Source organism: Ictalurus punctatus, chromosome 13 (genome assembly GCF_001660625.3).
Source record: "Ictalurus punctatus breed USDA103 chromosome 13, Coco_2.0, whole genome shotgun sequence".
Classification (NCBI taxonomy): Eukaryota; Metazoa; Chordata; class Actinopteri; order Siluriformes; family Ictaluridae; genus Ictalurus; species Ictalurus punctatus.
Window position 1 is genome coordinate 17,219,198 of NC_030428.2, and position 22,303 is coordinate 17,241,500.

Here is a 22,303-nt window from a genome sequence, read left to right on the forward strand (position 1 = left end):
AGACTTGACTAGTTTCCCGTTGTTGTTGTTGTTGTTGTTGTTTGCTTCTTTACTTCTTTCTTTCTTGATTTTTTTAAACCCAAAAACCTCATTAACCAGTAATATACATGTGTGTCAGAGTGCAACGGCAAATGGCATAGTGGCTGCAAAAATTGAGACCTAAAGAAAAGCATGTATATACAACCATGGCTGTAATTTCCAGGATCATTTCTAAGCTTAGTCTCTGACCTAATGAACTAGAATGAGGATATGTTGTGATAGATACTACAAAGCGCTTCTGTAAGGCCATATGATTAATTCTGTAAACGTAAAAGGACAAGAAACCAATGCAAGGTTATGGGTTCACACAATTTCAGAAAACATACAGTTAAACGATGCTTGGGGTTAATCATCTTTGTTGATTGTTTTGTTATTAATTGTGTTAGCATTGGGTTTGATGTGAAGACTTGCACAGCGGCAGAAAATGAAATGATTGGCGCATATTTTAATTGTTTGTGAACTCTTCACTTTGCATTACAGGAGCAGTAACCGAAGTGCTATCTTGGTGAAGTATGAAATTAGCCTAGATTACAATGGAGTTATTGAAATATCTTATAAGTAATAGCTGGAATAATAGTTGGGTGATTTCCAACCAGAAGTTTTGGTTCCACCATTGCCAAAAAGAAAGTGTGTGTATACATTATTTCTTTATCTGAGATAATGAGAGCAACTGCTAATGTAAATTAAAAGCCTGTACTGGCACTTTCTGGATTACTGTCTGATAGTACATCATGATGCCATATCACTGAGTATGCATATGTCTTTGGATGGTTTGGCATTGGAGAGCTGCTTGGGTGGAAATTGTAGAACTGAAGTGAGGGGATGGTAGGGTGACCAATTGCATACAGATCAAATGTGGGACAAATGGTAAGTTTGTGTAGGCCAACGTGGGACATATTTCCGACACCCATAGGCCTACCATTTTGATGTCTATCTACATGAGTAAGAAACATTTATATTTATGTATTTTGCATCAAACAATGCAACAAAGAGAAACATTATTTCATTAAAAAAATAAGAGGGGAAAAAAAAGGGATTTCTATGGCTTGACCTCAGGTGTGCCCAGTTTGAGTGAAAGCTGACAGCCCTTTGATGACAGTCTTCAATACTTTCTTCACAGCCATTGAATGAATGCCCGCCCCCTGGAGACGATTGCTTCGTCAGCAATGCAACTGATGTTTTCCATCTATTTCAGTTTATAACATACTGAATTATTATCATAGAATCATGAAGAAAAAGTTAATTAAAACCATAGTGTAACACTTTCCCAGATTCAGTTAAGGGATGAGGAGGCTAGAAACAGGCTCTCCATAAGCAAATGATAACTTAAAACAGTTAACATGCTCATTCAACAATTATTTAAAGTTATTTAAAATTGGAGGGATGATAAAACACATTCATAAAACAAAAATTCATACATCTTCCATCTGCTTTTGTTTACCTGAATTTAGAGCAGTCGCCGCATTAGTACCAGCATTGGCAGCGCTAGAGATGCTAACTGCAGACCTGTGTAGATTTGATCTCTTATGATCTCCATTGCTTTTGACCAGATAGGAAAGCCATCTATTACAAACACCTTACAAGGTTCTTGATCACGTGGGGTAGATGGGAGCTGGGTGTGCAGGTCTTTTGCTTTAGAGCAGAGTTCACAAAATTTTGGTAGCATCACATGCTATCCAGGGGAATTTTTTTTCTCTAGTTATCTCAATATGTTTCAAGAATTCTTTTGCCTCCCGGCTTCACTGCTGCTGTTGTCATTACATGATGATGTCGACGACAATGACTGGTCATTTGAAGTAGCAGCAGCACTACTACTAATTGAAGAGAAACTAGTGTCAGCTGAATTTTTTGTTTTAATTACAAACCTGTCCATTTGTAAGTGAAATGCAAAGACAAATTGACAACGGTTTGATAACCACTCCCACCAAAGGCAGGCATTCTATCTATGTCTATAGACAGCATGGTAGATATTGGGACCTGCAAGATCCACCAATCAGAGTGCTTCCTGAATTTCAATAGATTTTTTGATTGGTTAAAATTAATGGAGAATATCTCATTTTTCCATGGGTGCTTGACAGTTTCCAAGCATAGGGATGGCGGCTATGCTTGGAACAACTCAAAGGCACTATATTCTTCATCATCCCCTTCCACTTTTCAGCGGTTTTATTTTATAGACACACGCGCACACACAACTCAGTGCTGGCTGGCTCTCTCTTTCTTTCGAGGCGCCTGTCTCTGCTGTTTTAATTCTCGCCATGGCTCACTGTAACACAGAACATAAGTATAATTTCTCACAGGTGTGCAATCCTTACCACTCACCTTCTCCGGCTCTGCCCTCCATTCACAAACCGGTGCTCGAGCAGGCCCTGCTTCCATGTTTAGTCTATTCAAATTTGAGTTAACTCTTCTCAAGTTGCGGGGTGTGGGACAAAGGACCAAAATGCTGTGCATTACAACACAAAGTGGGATGTCTGGTCATCCTGGGGGATGGAGATCTTTGGTGGCTATGCCTAACAGAAGAAGCAAAATTGTCAACACTGATTATAGTGCTTAAAAAATAAAACCAAAAATAAATGGAGCATTTAGAAAATAATTAAACTGATTACTTTGTGACCTTACACAAAATATTTCTGCAGCGACAGATATCAGAGAACTCCCTGCTGAGCTTCTTGTACTACTTAAGCGGATCTGTTTCTTTTCATCCATTTTCACTTCTCGCCACAATGTTTTTGTTTCTTTTGTGTGTGTGTTGTTGTTTTTGTGTTTACATATGAAAATTTCAATCTCATTCAGATGACTGTCTGGAATACATTCCAGTAGCCTTAATCACATTAGTTTCTGTATTTTTATCAACTAAATGCAAATGGTTCCTGTTCAGTTACTGGATGTTTATGTGTCTCTTAAACACATATTTACATGCCTGGGCATCTTTATCTGTCTTCTTACTTGTGTCCTTATATTTATAAATAATTTTAAAATAATAAAGATAATAATTTTGAAAGATTCTGTCCCATAATAAATTAACTAAAAACTATAATAGAATCAGATATGTCCAGTGTGCAGTGACAAGGATATTTTCCTGTAGCAAGAACATAACCAAGTTCTTTCACATCTGCTTGCTAGAATTTACTCTTTCTCTGGGGGAAAGGATCTGTCAGGCATGAGAAAGGCACTGCTATCAATCATCTGTTGAATATTAACTGAGAATTGTGGAAAAGGCAGACTTTACCATACTGATTATCATGTGTAGACATTTTTCTTGCATGGTTTTGGTTCCCTTGTTCCCTTAGAGGGAAGAATCACTGCAAAGTCCTCTTGATTAATCTTCTTTATCCTATGATGAAACGTTTCTATCCTGTTGGGAGTGGTCTGTTTCAGGATGACTCCACCCCATTTAGAGGGTGCTTACTGGGTGATGAATATGTCACAGTCACCAGATCTCAACCCAGAACATTGTTGAGAGATTGACATTGACATCTGGACTGACATGTTAGACAGTCATCTCCACCACCATCATCAAAACTGAGGGAATATCTTTCGGAAGAATGGGGCAGCTGTGGCTCAGGTGGTAGAGCGGGTTGTCCGCTAATTGTAGGGATGGCAGTTCAATTCCCGGCCCACATGACTCCACATGCCAAAGTGTCCTTGGGCAAGACACTGAACCCCAAGTTGCTTCTGATGGCAAGTTAGCGCCTTGCGTGGCAGCTCTGCTACCCTTGATGTGTGAGTGTGTGTGTGAATGGGTGAATGAGACACAGTGTAAAGCGCTTTGGATAAAAGCGCTATATAAGTGCACCATTTTAAGAATGGTCCTCTTATTTCCAGTACATTTCAGAGATGTGTAAAATCTATGCCGCTGAAATTGCTCTGGTGGCTTGAGATCACCCAACACCTTACTAACATGCTTTACACTAACATTTATGTCATTTGGCAGATGCCCTTATCCAGAGCAACTTACATTTATCTCATTTATACAACTGAGCAGTTGGGGGTTAAGGCCTTGCTCAAGGGTCCAGCAATGGAAGCTTGGCAGTGCTGGGATTTGAACTTATGATCAACAGCCCAATAGCTTAACCACTGAGCTACCACTGCCCTACTCAGCTGTAATTGAATAATTAAATAACTGGTAATTGATTATTCAGTACAATTTTATTTGAATAGTGCTTTATTTAGAGATGGTGATGCTGAAATAAGTAACCTACTTAGTATTTAGAAATCAGGGACATCATGGATCATTGTGTTGTGGTAAAAAAAAAAAAAAATGAGTGCAAGGTGCCATGCATTGCCCTTTGACTCATGAGAAAAGAGTGGACAGTGTTGAGCAGAAAGTGCATGCCTCAGTACTCAGTGCTCGTAGAACTAAAGTGCTCTCATGTGCGACATGTTTCTCTACATGGTCACTTCACTGCTCCACACTTGCAAATACCTTTGTGTGCACATGATTCACAGCACATTGAACTAATTTTTAATGACCACACTCATGGATACTGTTCTGCACACTTAGCTCCCCCTCACGCTCTCTGTTAAAGATACGGGTTACACACTATAGCATGTTAGCAGGCTACTTGTATTGTACGAAGCTGATGTAGTCACTTCTTGATATTTTTGCAGAGCACAGTTTACAGTTTACTTTGCTTTGATTGCCATCATTAATTGTGTTATACATCTAGATCACTGTCATTTTGTGTGGTCTGTTCATTATCACGACAGCATAGACTGGGCTTACATCATGTAGTATCACATAGTATCGGATTTTAGTATCAGAGCATTTTTCTGAGTACAAGTAAATGAGTATCGGTATTGATGCAGTACTACTTTTACTGCTGTCACCATCCAGATCTAGTACAGCAGTTCCCAACCCTGCACAGCAAGATTTCCCTGCTCTAACACACCTGAGTAATTTGGTAATTAACAAGCCCTTCCTGAGTTAAATGTGGATGTGTTAGAGTAGGGAAAATGTTAAAATGTGAATGGAAAAGGATTTATGGGCCCAGGTTTGAGAACCATTACTATAAATGAGGGGTCCTTGTATTTATATAGTCCAGAAATACAATCAAAGCATGAGGGTCAATGTATATGTGGACAAATTTATGAAAACTGGATTCTGTTTAGTTCTTAGTTCCATAGCACAAGGACAATTAAAACCATTGTAACTTGAAAAATCTTTATAGTGGAAGATTGTTTGTATATTTTCAAGCAAACACTTCAGTGTAAACATGTTTAAATGCATTTAGCAGCATTCAATATGTTGGTCTACTGCTGTCATCCTCTTACACATCTGTTCTTGTTACTGCAAGTTCTGTCACTAAAAAACTCTTCCCAACTTCCATAAGAGCATGGAGTTATGGCCAGCCACATTCAGCTCTGTCCACAGTTTATGCTCTTAGTGTGTACATTTTCCATATTTTATCACTTCTCCTTCCACTGTGCCAGCTTTGGCCCCTGCATTCTACATCAGATGTTGACAGTGTTAATGTCCAGCAAATTCTGGGCAGAACACTAAGTGACTTCCTTAGACAATGTGCCTAATGTACAGTTATATACCATAAAGATTGTCTCGGTTGATAATGGTTTTACTGTAATGCAGCACCAGAGCATTCACAGTAGCCAATGCAGTGCTCAGATTTCATATAGAAACATGACATGTATCAAAAAAAATGATTGGTGTCAAAGATATAAATATTGGACCAAACTCTAACAAGGTGTTTATGTTTACTACATTAGTTTAAGCGCACAAATTAAATAGAAGGGTGGGGGAAATCTGATTTCACCCTGAGCTGTGACATGTTCTCAGTTAAGAAGATGAATGTTCTCTGTTACTGTTGTATTATTTGGACAGGGTGATGAAGGAGGCTCTGACACAGAGAGCTGAAAGTAAAATATAAGTGAATCATTTCTGTTTTAAGAAGGAATGAGAGAGAGAGAGAGGGGGGGGTTGTCTGTTAGAGTTGAGACACTCCCGTTACATTGGAACATTTTGCCAGTTCTCTCATCCATTTTGACTTGTCTGAGGCATTATCCTGTTTTCAACACAGAATCATTTAGTCCTTTGGCAGCATGTGTGTCATTAACCTGTGATGAGACTCAGCAGCCGCTCCAGTGTAATTCACTGCCTGGCTCTGTGGTCTGAGCTGCAGAGCTGCTGCTATTTATCAGACACTCTGAGTCGCATCATGCTACAGCCTGCACTCTCTCTGATTATTGTTGACGAGCAGAACACTTGACCTGCAAACGGCAGCACTATGAGAGTAATCTACCTCGACATCTTTGTATCTAATGGCAGAGCAGGATCGATGGCCCTCACACACCCTGTGGGCACAGCAACCTGATTCTCAATTGCTGCTGCTGGCCAGATATGCTGCTGGACCAGTCACACACACACACACACACACACACACACACACACACACACACACACACACACACACACACACACATATTGGCCTATAGCTTAGTTAACCAGATGTATTCAGGAACTGCACTTATCCCTGAGGGACTTCTAGTGGCCATGTGCAACTGGCAAAACGGGGTCAGTATAAATAATTGTTTCCTGTTTGACACATTCAGTTTCAAATGAACTTCAGTGTCCTGAAAAACGCTGAAAAGGATTCTACTTTTCTATATTAAGCATAAAACATAAACATAGTCTATACAAATGATCTATGTTTATTCTTTAATTTATGATATGGACTAAATTTAGTTCTGCACAAAAAGTACAAGAAAGTACAACCCCAATTCCAAAAAAGTTGGTACGCTGTGTAAAATGTAAATAAATATAAATAAAAACAGAATGCAATGATTTGCAAATCTCATAAACCCATATGTTATTCACAGTAGAACATAGAAAACATATCGTTTAAACTGAGTAAATGTCTCATTTAAGAAAAAAATAAGGTCATTTTAAATTTGATGTCCGCAACACGTCTCAAAAAATTTGGGCAACGAAAGGCTGGAAAAGTAAGTGTTACTAAAAGAAACAGCTGGAGGTTAATTGGCAACAGTTCAGTAACATGATTGGGCATAAAAAGAGCATCTTAGAGAGGCATTGAGAATCTGTGAAAAACTGCATCTACAATTTGTGGAACAATTTCAGAATAATTTTCCTCAATGTACAATTGCGAAGACTATGTATCTCTCATCATCTACAGTACATAATATCATCAAAAGATTCTGATAATCTGGAGAAATCGCTGTGCGCAAGGGACAAGGGTGAAAATCAATATTGCATGCCCGTCATCATCGGGCCCTCAGGCGGCACTGCATTAAAAACAGGCATGATTCTGTAATTGAAATCACTGCATGGGTTCAGAAACATCTCCAGAACACATTGTCTGTGAATTCAGTTTGCCGGGCCATCCACAAATGCTGGTTAAAACTCTATCATGCAAAGAATAGGTTTTATGTGAACATGATCCAGAAACACCACTGTCTTCTCTGGACCAAAGCTCATTTAAAATGGACTGAGCCAAAGTGGAAAACTATTCTGTGGTCAGACAAATCGAAATTTGAAATATTTTTTGGAAACCATTCCAGATTCCATCCCATGTTTACTTCTGAGAGACTCTGCCTCTCTGGGATACTCTTTTTATACCAAACATGTTATTGACCTGTTACCAATTCATCTCAAGCTGTTTTTTTTTTTTTTTTTTTAGTAACACTTACTTTTCCAGCCTTTTGTTGTCCACGTCCCAACGTTTTTGAGATGTGTTGCGGCAATCAAATACAAAATGACCTTATTTTTTCCTTAAAATGGTACACTTGCTCAGTTTAAACATTTGATGTTTTCTCTGTTTTACTGTGAATAACATCTGTGTTTGAGTTTTGCAAATCATTGCATTCTGTTTTTATTTACATCTATTTACATTTTACACAGCGTCCCAACTTTTTTGGAATTTGGGTTGTAGGAAAAGCTGCAAGCAAGCATTTAGCATGAGTCAGGACTTATTTCAGACTGTTAGAAAAGCATCACAGGTGCTTTTTCATCAAAGGAATTAAATAGTGTTGCACATTATTTAGATATTCCAGAGTAGACACTCTATAAACATCTACAGTAAAGAGCCAAGAGCCAGCAAAGTATTTCAGCAACTTTTCAACCAGCACTTTATACTAATAAAACAATAAATGCTGTCTGAAAAAAAGGCTCTAGTCTCTAGTCAGAAGCTATGATTTTGTTCTAAATCTAATATAGATGCAGTTGGCATTGAGGCTCTACTCATTGATCAGTATTCTGGATTTGTCGTTTAGTTTTCTGGTTTCCTTTCAGTTTAACTTTTGGTGGTCTTGTGGGTAAAACTTGAAAAGAAATCTACTGTTCTATGTGTAAAATGAAGTGTGATGTCTAGACTAATGTGCAACCTTATCTGTAACCCAAAGCTGGTTGAAAAGTTTACATAGACAAGTCATCTCAGCAAAAGTGGTTCATCGGTTGCAGATTTGATGTCTAGGCTCATACCCAAGAGGAGGCAGGTTGGCACCTAAAGATATTGACATGAGGAATAGATCATTAGCTCTGTCCCACCATTATGCATTCAACCATCTGTACCATGTTTCATTTAAGATGCACGTCTCAAGTTCAGGTGCCAGAAGTCTCCACTATTGTGTTTAACAGGCAAAGAGAATAATATTAAATTGTTCACTCATTATTTCCTCATAAGGAAAGCAGACCTTTCACTCATTTCTTGGTTTAACATAAGATACTAGGTACTGTGGAAACATCAAGTATTTTTATCAGGAAAAAAAATAAATAAATGAAAAAAAAATCACTGATTTTGAGAAGGCAAAAAATGTCTTGTTATTGACAGGTTTGACAGATGTGCAATAATGGTGCAGTAACTTGGAGTAATAATGATTAGACAAATCCTTTTCTGTCCACAGTGTCTAGTCCTGTGAAAATATTGACAGTGATATAGGAAGAAGAAAATCAGATCTGATTGTTCTTTAGAATTTGTATTGCACTACCCCTCCATATACTTAAGTTTATTAGACATGCTTTCAATTTTCTAGTAAAAAATGATTACTCTATGAAAGTCATATAGTTAGTCATGATACAATTAAAATAGATATGAGTGACAATAAATATGTATATGAAAACCTTATTGGTTGTTAAACTGAGAGTTATATATTTGTGGAGTTCTTTGTATTCTGATATCCCCCACCCCCATTATTTCTCCTGATTTAAGTGACATGGTGTTATTTCTCCACTTCTGTTGTTGTACACCCTCTTGTCCTTCAGACCAACCTTTGTAATTGTTCTTTATTCAGGTGACTTTTCTCCACAGGCTCATTAAGGCAAGACATAGTCCTCTGCCACTGTGAATGGGACATCTGTCACTTTACATTTAAGTAGAAGATCTTCACTGCACACCCTGCTAACAGACAAACAATCCATCCTTATTTACCAAACACAATTGCAATTGGATTGGATTTTTGGCATTTAGTGAAGAGCATTATTTTTCTTTAGCTTTGTGAATCCATGAATAGGAATTTGTTTGGCAAACGGTGGGACCTTTTGATTCTAATGAAATTACAACTAATGGGGATTTAGTTTATTCATTTGACCTCTTTGGGTCACTAAGAATACACTTAGCAGCACGATAGTGGCTGAATTTGTAGATGGAGGATAGTTCTACATTTTCATTCACTTGCAGCAGAGAAATGGCATTTCGCTGTACCTGAAATCTTTTCTGAATGTAAATTTGATTGATGATAACCCCACTGACCAGAGATGGAAAATGTATTGAATGTATTATTTAAAGCAGCACACCATGACTTGTATGCACCATTTTTGTGAAAATGAACTACCACCTTAGTATGGAAGACCAGTTGGCAATATACCATATTGACTTCTTTCAGGTTTGCTATTCTTCTTGCTTTCAAGGTCAAGTTCTGTGTGCTTTTAAAATGCAAAACTCTATGTTAAATAGATATGAATAATGTGTGAGAGGGAATGAGAAAGTGTCAGGTTGCATGACCAGTCAGTTCTCTCTTTTCCCCATTTAATGTGCATGCCATCCCACAGAATCCCCAAACCTCATGCACTGAAAACCCCACTTTTAATCTCGACTGTTCAGGCCTGCTGAACCAACTGGACCTCATACAAAATTCATAGACCTTTTAATGAGTGATTTATTGGATTTAAGAATTAAGTAGTAAGAACACCTCTGACTGCCCACCCTGCCCCATGCCCTAACCTTAATTGTTCATATTTATTTAACAAGTTGGCTGGTGAGAATTTGCCATTGTTGAATCAGGTACTTCTCCATATAATCAATATAAATACTAGCTTTTCTGATGCCCATATCCTTAAAACACAGCCAAAAGGATGGATCACCTCAATATTCAAAGCCAGGTGAGATGGAACAGCAGCAAATAAATAACCAACGAGAAGGGAAGAAAGTATTAATATCTATAAGAATTTTGTCATTTCCTGGCTTTGCATGGCTTACCCTGTGCATATGTTATTTACCAACTGCAACTGGTAGTGTGGTGCCACCCCCTTTGTTAATTCTGTCATGGTGAGAGTTTAATAAATCATGTCTGACAGTGCTGAAATTGGCATATCACTTTTTACACCGTTTCTCCAAGCTAGCAGGCTGATTCATATGATTTGGTCTTCATGTGAACAGTCCGCCTGGTAAAGGAGTGAGCTTTCTTGGAATCCAGACATGCCGATTTGCCCTACTGAGTTTGTGATAGTGTCTATCATGTTCATCAAGATTGAATGTCAGGAAATATTATCAACACAATCTATCAGCTATGTCTTGAAAAACCTACTGGTTATGCATATATTAACACTAACCATGATTGTTTTGGTACAATTGATTGTTTCATAATGATGCAATGCATAGAATTTTACTAATGTCTCCAGATCCAATAATCCAATGACCATGGGATGACAAATTTACAAAATGTGGTTACTTAGCATCCATGCCAATGATGAGCTGACATTCTAATTATTAGAAATTAGAATTACAGTAGAAATACTAGAAACATTTTTATTAATAATTTATTTGAAATGTATCATTTGTGACAGAGTCGTAACCTATGTTCAAAATGTTCAATGAATATCGCATCATTGAAAATGATGATGCAACTTCATGTTGAACATGTGACTTGTGGAATACTCTAAATATTTCATAGGGATAAATGTGTTCAGATAACAGGCTTAAGTGAATGTTAAACTAAAATGTACATTTTTCATAACCGATAATGGATGACTCACAGAAAAGCATGGTTCAAGCATGGGATGTTAAATGGATTCACACATTAATGCAAACATAATGTTATTTTTGAAGCATTTTAGTAATTATATTTCAAATGTAGCTGGGAAAGACAAAAATGTTTTTTTTTTTTAGGTGCTGTAAATATGTTTCATTGATGTTTTCAGGGTATTTTTCACAAAGGTAAAAAGGTATTTTTACCTTTACCTATATACTGTACATAGTTGTAAATATAATATCAATGGGACCTACAAGGCACCTCAATCATAGAATCATCCAGAAATCTCTGCTTCTCACTGCACCTTCTTGTTTTCACCCTTTTCCTGATAGATTAAGATAGGAAGAACCGTTCTACTTGGGCAGAATTAGCATGGCCTTGAATGCATTCCATCACCCCTTCATAAATTATTCTCATGGAGGCGAAATAAATGCTAAATGGTTCAGTATATACCTCTGGATTGATGTTTCACCTTGACAGCAGCAGGGGGGAGATTTTAGTTGCAGTCTTCAGTAAATACCAAAGGTCCAATCAAATTCTATTTTGCAAACCTTATGAATTGGTTTTCTGTTTGGATTGCTTGCTTTTGGCTCAATGTGAAGTAAAACACTTTTTCTCAGAAATATGATTTAAATATCCAAAAGACTGATGGTCTATCTGATAACAGTTCAGAGAAGTTATTTAAAACTTGTTTCTGCCTTCTGTTGCTCAACATGTGCATTGTTGCTGAGGCATTTTTGGCCTACCAAGCCAGTGTATTTTTATCTAAGAGTTACAGTTTGTTGGAAAAATATGCAGCCATCAAGTATGCTTTAAGAATCTTCACTAAATAGAAACTGTACTTTAACCCCTGCCGCATTTGGATGAGAGAAGTCAAAGTTCAAGTCCCAGGATTCTGAGTTTACGCTGGTGTTTCTGTATCTAGGAGAGAAATTATCATGCTCCCAAGTCTATGTTGTTCTGTTGCCATGGAAACTACACTGGCAAAACAGCACCAAATGAGTAATGCCCCCATATGTTTTTTTCATGGTATTAAAGAAAAAAATTTAATTGCTTAGAATTAAGGAAAGGAGAAGACAAAGTGCTAGCTGCATTCTCTATAAGTGTGTTTTTCCCTTAAAGCTGTGCATGATGAAAGACCATCTGTCAGGGCTTACTCTTTTGCTTTCCTTCCCAGTTTTCTGGTCTTTTTTAACAACGATTTTCTTCACACATTGGGTGTTTTGACTTATGGAAATTAGACTATCTTAATTAATAAGAACACTCCCACTTAGCTCATCAGTGAGCAGTAAAAAGCTGGTCCTCTTCATTATGCAGGACATGCATTACTCTTCTAGCCAAATTACAGTGATTTTATTTGCTCCCTGCCTCATCACTTACATAAAGATCCTCATCGCTCCTGGTGGAGGTGTGGGAATGGTGTGGGTTTCAGAACAGGCAAAAAAAAAAAAACCTCACTGACAACCAAGTCGAAACCTTAACATTTTCTACTGCTTGTGTCTCAGCGAGGTGGTTCTATTCTGGGTCGTGTGTGTGTGGTTTGTGAATTTGTGTCATATATATATGTTTGTGTATGTATATGTTAGATGTGTCATGTGTGGGAGATTTGTAATGCAGCTTCGCAGTTGAGTCCTTGCTGCCACACACACACGCGCGCACACACTAGGTTTCAGTATGGTGGGTATAGGAGATGCAGCCCTGGTGTTTTGGACAGACGCAGTGGGAGGTGGCTTGGACTGGCCGAGGCGAGTGATTCCTTGGTGGCTGATGAATGGTGGCACTGATGGGTCATTTGTCCCAGTGATGGAGTTAGCCACTGCCCTATGGGAGGAAGGCTAACATAAAGAAAGCCAGAGCTGAGCATGACAGATCATCCAACAGTAACAGAATAAGTGGCTGCTGTGCACACTGCTGCCAGAGTCGACCTTCCTTAATTGGACATACTCAGGGAGCAAAGGGAGTGGGAGAAAGTGTGTGTGTATGTGTGTGTGTGTGTGTTGCGTGAGTGGGTGCGTGGGTTTGGGTGTATGTCTTGCATGCACCACCCACAGCCACAAATGTTATACCTCCAGAGACACGGACAAAAACCAAAAACGAGGAAAAGGTTTCAACCTCAAGAGTTTGAGGGAATAATGAAAAACTTTCACATCAAGAATGGATTCGGAGTATTATACTGTATGTGACATATTTGCCAGTAATTCCACAGTAATACAAGTACAGTAAATTGTAACTCCGATTAATGGACAGATCAGCATGGTCTCACGTTTGAAAATTCCTAAAACTCAACCTGTAGGTTAAGATTTCATTCATTCACCTTCAGTAATTGTTTTATCCTCCTCAGGGTTGTGGTGGATCCGGAGCCTATAACAGGTACACGGGCCATAAAGCAAAAATACACCAACCTGTTACAGTACATTCCGAAGAAGACCTTTCTATTACAATACATTACATCCATGCACACATTTGGATTCTCATTCAGGGGAAATTTAGAGTAGCTTGTACACCTACAGCCTTTAATTTGTAGATGGAGGGGATCTAGAATATATACACACTCAGGGAAAACAGACAGTAACCCAAGCTTGAACCCGTTGCACCTGGTATATGGTGCACTTATATAGCGCTTTTATCCAACTCACTTTACACTGTGTCTCATTCACCCATTCACACACACACACCAATGGTCGCAGAGCTGCCATGCAAGGTGCTAACTTGCCATCGGGAGAAACTTGGGGTTCAGTGTCTTGCCCAAGGACACGTCAGCATGTGGAGTCATGCGGGCCAGGAATTGAACCACCATCCCTACGATTAGTGGACAACCCGCTCTACCACCTGAGCCACAGTCGCCACCTGCTGTGCCACCTTTTCTTACATCATCTGCATGAAATGTATATAGGCCTTTATTAGTTTAAATTTGTAGTACTTTATCATTAAATCAGTTTCTAACTAATGTTTTATAGGTTAACATCACACACAGAGACTTAGCATGTGCAGTCTTTAACACTGTATTAATCTATATTACAATATGTAATCTACATTCAAAATCACTGGAAGCACAAATTGCGTTGTCACATTTCAGCCATTTGTTTTGTTTGTTTTTTAAGTGGCACCACTTAAGTGTAGATTTCTGAAGAAGCCCACTGAGGTACATATTACCATTTATGGTGGGTGCTACAGCATCTCCCGTGTGTTTTATTTTTACTCCCAGCATTAACTGAACATTTTTCTGGCCACACTCCCTCCATTTGTCATCTTCTTCCCTGTTTCACTGAGGAGAGGTTAGTGTATATTGAAGAGGGGTGTAATCCAGCCTGGTAGCACACTGTGGGTCATTTGAAGCTGCTTTGAAGAGGCTGGTTGAGGTAATCTCCACTTGGAAGAAAGTTGTTTCTTTACTGAGAGGGAGACAGTGGAAAAGGGGGCTGCAATGAAAAGTAACATTAAAAGATAGACAGAAAGAAAGGCTACAGCAGGAAAGTGAGAGATAGAGAGAGAGAGAGAGAGAGAGAGAGAGAGAGAGAGAGAGAGAGAGAACAAAGAGGCCAGCCAGAGGATGATAAGGCTAGGAGATTTTTGGTGCTTTTTTGGGGGTAGGGATTTTAGTGCAGGCTTTTGCTTTTGTCACTGGCAGGTGAAGAGAGATAGAAGCAGAGTGAAATAGAGTGTGAGAGCATGCTGAAAGAAAGGTGATTCACACACGGCATGATGATCTCCAGATTGCTCCTGTCGGTGGTGTATAGCTGCAGCTCTCGATTGTGACATGGAGTGGGAGATCGGAGATGGAGTGATCTGGTAAAGCAGCTGATGTGACAGAAATCACATTAATGGAGGCATATGCCTGGAACACAACTCACACACATTAAGAACCAAATAACAACAAACAGAAAAGACTACATTCAGTCGCATACACTGCCAGCAACAACTACTCCCATGAGTCACTAATCCAACTACTGAAGACATTTTAGCATTGCTTTAAGTAGAAAAGCAGAGAACTGTAAAGTAATAGACTATTCTTAATGATCTAGATGCCAAGCTCGTCATCATAACAGTACTGCACTTCTCTGATATGGACAATTAAATGTATTATAATATAATCTTATTAATCAAAGTTGCTTATGGTGATATCTGATCATAAAATAATAATACACAGTATGGATATAATGAATACAAATAGTTGGTGCACACACAGGGGAAAAAAGTTTTGCTAGGTCTTTTATTTTTTTTTATTATATATATATATTTTTTCATCTGAGTGAGCAGTCACATATGAAGCTTGTGGGACAAAGAAACACACATGAGACACTGCATGAAGTATTTACCATTCATTCATTCAGAATCAGTAAATGCCTGGTCAGAGTCAAGGTGGTTTACTTTATGCTTCTACCTCTGGGGTTTTCCAGTGTTTCCAGGGGCATATTGGTAGGGTTCAGTTTACAAAAAAAAAAAAAAAAAGGGGAAGGGAAAAAAAACCCCGCCTTTTTTGGGCCACTCCCACTTTGGGTTTAAATACAGATATTTCACTGCCATTCATCACTTTGATGTTTGATAGATTGTTACCATAAAACTCAAATGTGTGTAAATTTGAGCATGAATATCTGAAAAATGCTTGATCTGCAGGAAATATCATCAATAATCATAGCAAGTACAGTAATTAGAGTGCTATAAGCACTAGCAATACAAATCTAAAATAACGTTTATCATAATGTAACTGTCTAAACAAACCACATGTCCAGTGTTTATCTGTATTATCCTCCCTCCTCAGTCCTGTATTCCCTATTTTACCTCAGATTTTAGCCACTGATAGCGACTGCCTCTGTACAGCTGTTGTAATGTCTTTTCTCATGTTTCATTTGACTGTGGTTTCACAGCAGTCTCTCTCTCTCTCTCTCTCTCTCTCTCTCTCTCTCTCTCTCTCTCTCTCTCTTCTCTCTCTCTCTTCTCTCTCTCTCTTCTCTCTCTCTCTGTCTCTAAAACAGGTTGATCAGGCACAGTTACTTGCTACGTTTAGAGTGGGGCTTCTCTCCTCAGTGAGTATTTTTATGCTAATTTGACTGGCTAGGTGTGAAAATCTCCATAGTTGAGGTTGTCTTCAAGAGTTTTACATGTCCTTAGCTCCACAGAAGGATGTTGATGAGTATGATGCATGAGCGGTCAGTGGTGAGAGAGAGCGAGAGAGAGAGAGAGAGAGAGAGAGAGCGAGAGAGAGAGAGAGAGAGAGAGAGAGACAGATGTGTGCCATGTGTGAAGTTGTAGAATATGTATGTGAAAGGAGAGCCACAGCACTAGAGCAGTGTGGACATGATGTTTGTTATCAGACCTTTGTTGAATTTTCTTGGCCTTACAATAAAGCAGAATGGTGGTATGTTTGCTACAACTTCCTGGAATTTTTTTAGTAATGAGTTTGCATCCTGAAATCAAAGCTAAGTAATGTACAGTATTTCATAGAGTCGGGGTACTCGACTCATCCGGGACTCGTACTCGAGTCCAATTGTGAACGAACTCGGACTTGTCATGCACTCATGAGGATGTCATGTGTGACATGACAAGACAGATAAAAAATAAATAACAACATAAACAGACATCCAACCTCTCTCGGAAGTTACCGGAGCTCATAATATACCGATAGCGGCTCCCTGATTATTATTAATTAATTATATATAATATCTTGGAAATCGTTTTTTTATTTAATTTTTTTTTTTAGCGCGAGCGAGAGACCAGAAGGAGCAGAGTGTGACTGACAAGTGCGAGAGACTGACAGAGAGCGTATCCTGATTGGTCTCTCTTTCTGCTAGCTAGACCTATCAGTTTTCTCTGTGAGCAGCCTTTAAAGTCCACCTCTCGCTCTCTCTCTCCCTCTCGCTCTCTCTCGCTCTCTCGCTCTCTTCAGTTCATCCATCAGTTCAGTGTACCGCTGTAGTTCAGTGTCACTGTAGTATTATGCAGCGTCATGGCAAAAAAAAAAAAAAAAAGAAGAAAAAGAAAATACAAAACGTACTTCACCCCAGACTACACTAAAGTGTACCCCTGCTTCATAGGGGTCAAAAATACTGTTTTCAACAGTGACTTTTGCCCATGGTGGGTTAAATGATTGTAAAAGACATCCTGAAGTGAGTTTAACAGGTGTCATTTGTTCATTAGCATAGCTAATGTTATTTAAAGTAGCTGGCTAGCTGCTAAGGAGCTGCTTTACTGATGTCCTATGTGATGAGCACAAACTCCCTGTAGACTTGCTTAAAGTTGTAATAGAATAAAAGCACGACTAAATGACTTGAATATAATATAATAGTACATATTAAGTACATATGTTAATGTCACATTTAGCATTTAGCTATTAGCATTGAGATTGCCAGCAAAATACTTAAAAATGAATGTATGTATGTGTGTGTATATATATATATATATATATATATATATATATATATATATATATATATATATATATATTGGTGAGATGGGGTTGCAGGGGTGGTGGAGCTACTTCCCTGAAAGGAGTTTTTGCAGGGTGGGATTTCAGCATAAAATTAAGATAACAAGAAATTAATGAATGTCTCCCTGCCTGGCCAGGGGCTTTCTGTGCACACACTTGAAACGCGCGCACAGAAAGCCGCCTCATCGTGCGAGTACTGAATTGAATTCTCTTTAGTGGCTTATTATGCTTGGATGGTCAAATAAATACACACACATCATGTCAAAATGCAGGTCTGGCCGAGTATTCATGCAAACACAGTCGGGGGAAAAATCGGAGGTGTGTCAATACAGTATATTGGATCTGTGCATTAGGTCTTAAAGTGACAGCAGTCTAATAAACCTGCTGCTGTCTGTGTCATTAATGTTAATCAAACAACAAAAGACAAACAGAAAATCACTCACTCACTCACTCGACTAAATAACTTCAGTAAATTTCATAAGAATCATTGTATATGTCATACAGTGAAGTCTATTTTATTTTACATTTAATTGCTTTATTCAATTTCCATAGCATTTCTTACTTGAATACTACTGATAGACTTATACCTGAGAAAGCATATCGTTATTGTGAAATAAGATTGTAGTCATATCGCCCATTACTAAACATTAGCATTTGGTGATTCCAGTCTTGAATTTCACGTAAAATGTGAAATGTACTTCTTAATGTAGTAAATATCATAAACCTTGCTGATAGGGATTTTTTTATTTTAGGTTACGTTACAAGAACAGAGCTGTGTTCAGAAATGAGTTTGTTGTCATTCATAGATTAAAAGCAGTAATAAAGCATGAAGCTTGTTGTTATGACATGCTGCTAAATGTAACTCTACTCTGTACTATCTCTCTCTCTCTCTCTCAGTCTATATAACTGTGGGCGAGACGCATCAAATAACTCGATCTGGAGGACAATATAGTGTGATATAATAACAAAACAGTCTAATTTGCATTTTCCTACACTCATAATATAATAAAAGTTCTACATATACCTCTATATACCTTTTTTGTTTGAAACCATTTTTGATAGGAAACTAGTTGAGCTGTTGATGACATGAAATAAAAATATTTAATGGCAATGGCAAGATGTAATAGTTGTATTTTTTTGTTGCATTTATGTTGCCATTGGTTTGTGAACGTTAAAATATTCATTTAGCAGCTCATTTCTGAGTTTGCAATTGCAATTTCAAATCTTTTTTCAATTTAATTATTTTCTGGACTCGGCCAGACTCGACTCGGACTCGGCCATTAAGGACTCGGACTTGAGTCCAACTCTGCAGCTTTTGGACTCGAACTCAATCGGTTAAGGACTTGGTCTCGACTCGAACTCGACAAAGGTGGACTCGGACCCAACACTAGTATTTCATACAATTTGCATTGGTACACTCATTAATTTTCTGTATCCTAATACTGTGTAAATATAGTCTACGTAAAGTCTTTCTTCCTGTGCGCAAATGTGACACTTTATTATATACAATGTATGCATATAAAAGCTGCTGCTTTAATTGTATTGTTTAGATTCTTGTTTAAGTCAAAATAACCGAGCGTAGACATACGGTATGTTATGCTATGTAGCTTACCTGTGTGTAACCACCAGCATTATATTACACTGATGTAGAGTAGAGAGGGTTGTTTTTTTTTTTTGCATTTGGATTGGATTTTAGAATTATTAAATATTAAGAATTTATGCCAAAGCAGTGCTGTGACCTCTCAACTCATTTGGAAATTTTCCTTCAAAATGTCTGTAAAAGTCCAAAATTCTATTAAAAAACTGAAGCTTCCAGGCAAGACAGTTAATTAATTGGGAATTTTGCATATCTTTATATTTTGTCAATTTAGTTGACCGTAAAATTACAAATCCTGCCCCTCTGACAAAACACCTTTATCTCTTGGAAGAAAACTAAGGATTGCACATTTGTACTTGAGCCTGCAGGTGATAAATCCACATGGTTGTGAATTAATTGCAGTTAAGCTTTATTTTGAAACTTAGGCTTTCTTCAGTGCAGGTATTGAACAAGCAAGTGAACTATAATGAAGCTAGATCAAGTAAACTAGCTTAATCAAATACTAAGAAATACAGTAGTGTAAAAAAAAAAAAACAAGTAGTAGAAAAACATATGCAGAAGCTGGTTTTGCTAATTTATATTTATTGTTATTATTTTTTTTTATCATGCCAGGAAGCAGAACATCGACATTTTCCCTTGAACCAGCTAGTCATTACTCTGCATTTAGCAGTGTGCTTGACTCACATGGCCATTGAGGATAAATGTCTTCTCTAGAGGAAGGAAAACTGAGCAGGAGGGTTCTGAAGCCCAGAGCGCTAACCTAGTGACACTCCTGATGGGAAGCAGTGCTGGAATTCTCTTTGGACTTCGGGGCACATTGCTGTTGCAGACAATTGAATACGAGACACTGGTTAAACTGTACAGACAAAACCTGAGGCAGTCTCTCACTAAAGGATCCTAAGGGTACAGCAATCACATGGCAGAGATTTAATCATGATTAAAAATGCCAGTAGCTACTCTGGTCGTGTATTTTGCTTTAAGCTCTATTCTTTGGCCCTTTGAATTACTTAAGTGCATTGTATCTCTCTGGACATGAAAGCCAAATACTTTAACTTGTTCTTTTTTATATTTCTGTGAGAGTAAGAATACTATCAGCCTGACAGTGCTGCTTTATGTTGGATTTGATAGTTGTTTTTTGTCATTCCGTCACAGTTTTACTCAGTCTAATGTAGTTTTGATACTGTAATTGGATCAAATGCTCCCATGACTCAATATATTAAAAGTAATACCATGCACATCAATGTCTTGCACACATGCTTGTTTTTTTATTATAGATTTTTTTTATTATTAAATATATATATATATATATATATATATATATATATATATATATATAGATATATATATATATATATATATATATAATATATAAAAAACTTACAGCAATAGTTTCTGTGGCTAGCTGCTCTTTTTCCCTCATTAATGTCAGTTACTGTTAATGAGGTCAGCTCTACCAATTGAGATGATTTGGGTAGTCTTAGTTTAGCCAATCAGCATGCTAAAATCCCTGGTTGTTTGCAGTCTGCTCTAATTTCCCAAGTGGTAAACTGGCATAGATGGCACTGTTGTAATAAACCTTTTATAAAAGCAGACAATTATGTTACAGTAATTTACATTTTTGTGAAAGTTATTAAGTGTCCTTCTATAAAGTAGAATAGCAGTAAAAGAGGTCAATGCCACAGTGATAGGGTCAGTGTTGAGATATATGGTGCATGCTCCAGATCACAAAGACTTCATCCTGTCTGTATTTTGCTGTTTGATTTCAGTGACTACGTTTACATGGACAGCAATAATGGAATTATTGACCTTATTCTGAGTAAGACAATACTGTGATTAAGGTGTTTACATGAGTTGCTATTAGAATATTCTTTTCATGTTCCCGTTTTACATGTTACAGAAGATAATGCGATTAACGGCACACGTCATTACGTCCTCACGCCACGCCGTCCGATGTTCCGTCCAGAATTTCACGTATCAACGTACAGTTAGTCTTCGTTATGGTACTGTATACAGTTTGGGTGTTTTTATTTTTAATTTCAAGAAAGCTTCAAGTGCAGTTAATTATTTGTCATGCTGTATGTGTAGACGACTGCTTGAAGCCGTGGGCCGCGTCCCGAACCACGTACTTACATACTATATAGCAGCTGAGATACATGACTATATAGGAAGTAAGTACATGGTTTCGGACGCAGCCATGCTGTCTTGTTTGCCGTAAAACGGTTGAGCACTGCCATGTGTGTATGTGTCCTGTTGCAAAATGCGGTGAAAACTCCCACACGACGTTAACAGTCTGATTAAGGTGTGTACATACCTGTAATGCACTTCAATAATACGACTAAAACAGGAATACTCTACATGTCTTAATTTAATTTGTGTTTACTTTGAGTATGACTTTAGTCGGAGTAAGGTCATCAGTGATCGCCGTTTACATGGTAGTTTCTTAATCGGGATATTGTCTTAATCGGGTTAATATCGGATTATTGTTGTCCATGTAAACGTTCTGAATGATAATCTTTGTTCCTGAATATTCTGATTAATGTAACAATGCTATGTTTCTCTTTCAATTAGGTGAATACCACTCGTAAAAAGATGTGTGGTTTTAATCTGTGAATTGAAAACTGGTGCATAATGTTGATGAAATTGTTGAATGGCTGTTTTTCTGAAATAGCTCCCAGTCCCTTCCCTACTTAGACAAAACAAATTAGTCTACTTCTGAATAGATCCTACAATTCTGGTGGTATCCAGAGGTTTCATTTTTTTTCTCTGTGTGTTCTCGTGGGCCACAGTGGGAGATGGAGTTGACACTTGTGAGAGCAGCAGCTGGGTGCTTTTTCAGTCTTTCTTTGTATCTGTTGTGTGCGTGTCTCATTAAATGTGGATGGTGAACTAGCTGCAGATTGCCTGGTGATTGCTACTCTCTCTGTGTAGCAGTGAAGCCTCGGTCTGTAGATGAGGTGCGATTGACATTTCTCTCTGGCCCTCCGCAGGGTGTCTGTAAGGATCCTGAACCCATTCAGTCTGGCTCC

General features: G+C 38.1%; 1 protein-coding gene across 4 annotated transcripts in view; it reads left to right on the forward strand.

Annotated features, from left to right (window-relative positions):
- Positions 1–22,303, forward strand: part of rbfox3a (RNA binding fox-1 homolog 3a) — a 376,227-nt gene that overhangs the window by 88,527 nt on the left and 265,397 nt on the right. For all 4 annotated transcript variants that reach the window (XM_017482608.3, XM_017482612.3, XM_047159288.2 and 1 more), the window contains exon 3: positions 16,230–16,280. The gene's annotated coding sequence lies outside the window, so the exon portion shown is untranslated. The remainder of the gene's footprint in view (positions 1–16,229; positions 16,281–22,303) is intronic.